The sequence below is a fragment of the Pecten maximus genome, chromosome 3, assembly GCF_902652985.1.
Source record: "Pecten maximus chromosome 3, xPecMax1.1, whole genome shotgun sequence".
Taxonomy (NCBI): Eukaryota; Metazoa; Mollusca; class Bivalvia; order Pectinida; family Pectinidae; genus Pecten; species Pecten maximus.
Window position 1 is genome coordinate 38,321,787 of NC_047017.1, and position 4,062 is coordinate 38,325,848.

The window sequence follows — 4,062 nt, forward strand, 5'->3', positions numbered from 1 at the left end:
ACCTTAGCAGGAAAAATGAACAAGGTGAATTGTACATACTTTGTATTTACTATATATGTTATTGGTTTCCTAATGCTTAGTATAGTAGTCGTGGATCACATGATAATCACGTGATCTCGAATATTTTGTATACGCTATATTAGTGTCATTTTTACGAGTTAGTTTTATTAACATTTCTAATATAATTCAGATCATCATTGATATGTACTAAAATTAAGGAAAATGTAAAACATTAATTTCCGGAACCTTCCGATCTATTTTTGACCAATCGGGTTGGAGCGGTCAGTTTAAATACAAGGCCTTTGTTACTGGTCAGTACAATATCAGACAGCTGACAATCAACAGGTGGATCAAGTTTTCAAGTTTCTCCAGTAATCTATTCCGGATCAAAATATATATAATTGTGAGTAATACATGTACATCTATTTATGATTTGGTATAAGTATTTGCAAAATAGTTAGTAGATATAGAGACCATTAGATCGTTTTGTAAATTCGTTTTAGCTATACATGTATTTGTGTTGATTTCTATTTATATGTGGTGAATTATATTTATAGATATAAAGCTCATTGCAAGTGTCTATGAGTATATTAATAACCTGTATATGATAACACACGTGATGGTGTAATGGATAACACCGAAGCTTTATAATTGAATCCAAGTCTCGTATTTATGAGATCGAATCCCGGAGACTAGTAAATTTTATTTATGTTGTATTTTATAATATTGAAATGTACATTTACTCACATGTTAGTGTGTGATTGAACACTTGTATATTTGTTACCACAGGTTGTTGAAATCAATTCACAACACGAAAATGTAACGGTGAACTCCCATCTTAACCTTACTTAGGGTGAGTTATACTGTTTATTAGATTACGTTAAATACTATTGTCGTATTATAACATACTGTCACTCACAGGGTATTTTATGACAGGTATATAAGTTCATATGTAATCTGAACGTACATGAAATGAATGAGTATATGTAAGTGTATGAATAACTTGATTAATGTAATTTAGTGAATGCAATTACATTATTATCAAAATGTTATCATTTACCATTCTTTTATTATTTTTATCATGAATAATTGATTTGTCAAATATATTGTCTGCGAGGAACTGAATGTTTTTCTAATATGTTTGCAGACAAATGCCAGAAAACACGTGATGGACAATAAATAACATGGAATGAAAACATCTTGTGTATGTGATTTTTACATGTGACATTTTGGCGTCGTGGACAGGATTCCATCAACAAGAGGCATTTGATGAGATGGGACATTGTGGATTACGGTTATCATTGCTTACGTATACGGATATCATTGATTGTGGATATCATGGGTTATGGATATCTTGAATAACGGATATCATGGATTCCGGTAGGACGTACCAGGTGGACACTGCATACTGGTGATTGATTGGACAGTTCCAATGACGAAAAGAACATTTTGAATATTTAATTACGTTTAAAATTAGTGTTATGTATCATCATTGATATGTTTGCAGACAAATGCCAGAAAACACGTGATGGACAATAAATAACATGGAATGAAAACATCTTGTGTATGTGATTTTTACATGTGACATAAAGGAAAGTGTAAACAAGAAATATCTTTATAAAATATAAACGGCATAGTTTTTATGCTGGTGGTTATAATGAAAAACTGCTGGTGAAATGATTTAACGAAAGAATGCGTTTCAGCACGGATAACAAAATTATCTCAGTTTGAATCATTTTGGCGATAATAAGACTGCATTTGAATCAGGAATATAATTTTGTTAATGTTACATTTGAAAATAAACATCCACTTATTCAGCCTACATTCAATTTTAACATCGTATCATTTTTAACTGCATAATGTGCATTTTGCATTTACCACTCCATTGACCAATCACATATACTTCTTCTTGACCAGTAACGCCATCTGTCGCGTCATATCCGTGACCAAAAGAATATTATACGGCTATGCCGAAAAAGGAACTGTTTATGTTAAATCCAAGTAAATCGCAGGGTTCGGATAGAGTACATCCTAAACTGTTAAAGGCAATTCAATTTGTAAACTGTTGACAGCTATTTTTTCAATTTTTGTCTTAATCAAGGAACTGTCCCTCAATCATGATAATAGGCAAATATAACAGCTATCTCTCTAAAAAAAAGGAAAAAGGCGATCGCTTGGATCCGGGAAACTATAGGCCAGCCAGTCTGACAAGTGGTGTCTGAAAAAATTATTGAAAAATTGATACGAAGTAAAATTGTGTTACATATGGAGGAAAACAAAAGCTATTTGGAGTTTTGTCAGGGAGGTCAACAGTGCTTCAACTGCTTAAAATTGGGTGATCGGGTGGCACAGTGGGCGACTCACGAAATGTTTGTCATGGCGACCACTGTCAAAAATATGCTTGAAAGGAAAGTTGATATCTTTAAAAAATGGTCGGTATGTATTTTTAACCTTCAATGCTTTAGCAAGGAGTTGGGAGTATGGCATGTCAAACGCTGCTGAATTATATAGTAACATTATTTTGATTGCATTCTCGTTATTTATCTAACTTGCTATTTGTATTCTTTGTTTCGGTAGTTTTATTGTATCTTAATTTGTTTTTCATGTTGTATCTTTCGATAATCTTGCCATATATTTGCTGTTTATACTGTATTTTTAATATTCATATCGTGTTTTAATATTAATTTTGCATCGTCTATTATAAGCTAGTTTTACTTATTTTCTTGCAAGAACTCAAATGGATTGCGTCAACATACATACAGTTATGATGTCATATTTGTCGGTCTGTATTTATAATGACATCAGTTATCATGTAATATTTGTCGGTCTGTATTTATAATGACATCAGTTATCATGGGATATTTGTAGGTCTGTATTTATACTGACATCAGTTATCATGTAATATTTATCGGTCTGTATATATAATGACATCAGTTATCATGTAATATTTGTAGGTCTGTATTTATACTGACATCAGTTATCATGTAATATTTATCGGTCTGTATATATAATGACATCAGTTATCATGGGATATTTGTCGGTCTGTATTTATTTATCGGTCTGTATATATAATGACATCAGTTATCATGGGATATTTGTCGGTCTGTATTTATTTATCGGTCTGTATATATAATGATATCAGTTATCATGGGATATTTGTCGGTCTGTATTTATAATGACATCAGTTATCATGTAATATTTATCGGTCTGTATATATAATGACATCAGTTATCATGTAATATTTATCGGTCTGTATATATAATGACATCAGTTATCATGGGATATTTGTCGGTCTGTATCTATAATGACATCAGTTATCATGGGATATTTTTCGGTCTGTATCTATAATGACATCAGTTATCATGTAATATTTATCGGTCTGTATATATAATGACATCAGTTATCATGTAATATTTATCAGTCTGTATATATAATGACATCAGTTATCATGGGATATTTGTCGGTCTGTATCTATAATGACATCAGTTATCATGGGATATTTTTCGGTCTGTATTTATAATGACAACTGTTATGATAGAACATTTGTCGGTCTGTATCTTTACTGACATCAGTTTCATGTAACATTTGTCGGTCTGTATCTTTACTGACATCAGTTATGTAATATTTGTCGGTCTGTATTTATAATGACATCAGTTATCATGGAATAAATGTCAGTCTGTATATATAATGACATCAGTTATCATATAATATTTGTCGGTCTGTATTCATAATGACAACTGACAACTGTTATGATAGAACGTGTGTCGGTCTGTATTTTAATAATGTTATTCATCATAGAATAACTTCCGGTATGTTTATATAATGACATTATTATAATGCCAATTCGCTTCCCTTTCCTGGATCAGGTTTTGATATGCTGCTATATAATACTTCACATTTTGGTGCAAGGATATCTTTAAATCATGATTAATGCAAATTGGATATTCCAAATGAGGTAACTAACTTGACATGCGAGTATCCGTTGGCTTCAATATTCAGAACACATTACAATAGAGAGCAAATATACAGTCTCTGTATTTACTGTTATAGATAAAAATGATA

General features: G+C 31.4%; 1 long non-coding RNA gene across 1 annotated transcript; it reads left to right on the forward strand.

The window, feature by feature from the left end:
* The first annotated feature begins 29 nt into the window (after positions 1 to 29).
* Positions 30 to 1,196, forward strand: LOC117324112. The gene is made up of 2 exons (XR_004531893.1): positions 30 to 403; positions 790 to 1,196. It is a non-coding gene; the product is annotated as an uncharacterized LOC117324112 (long non-coding RNA).
* The last annotated feature ends 2,866 nt before the right edge of the window (positions 1,197 to 4,062 follow it).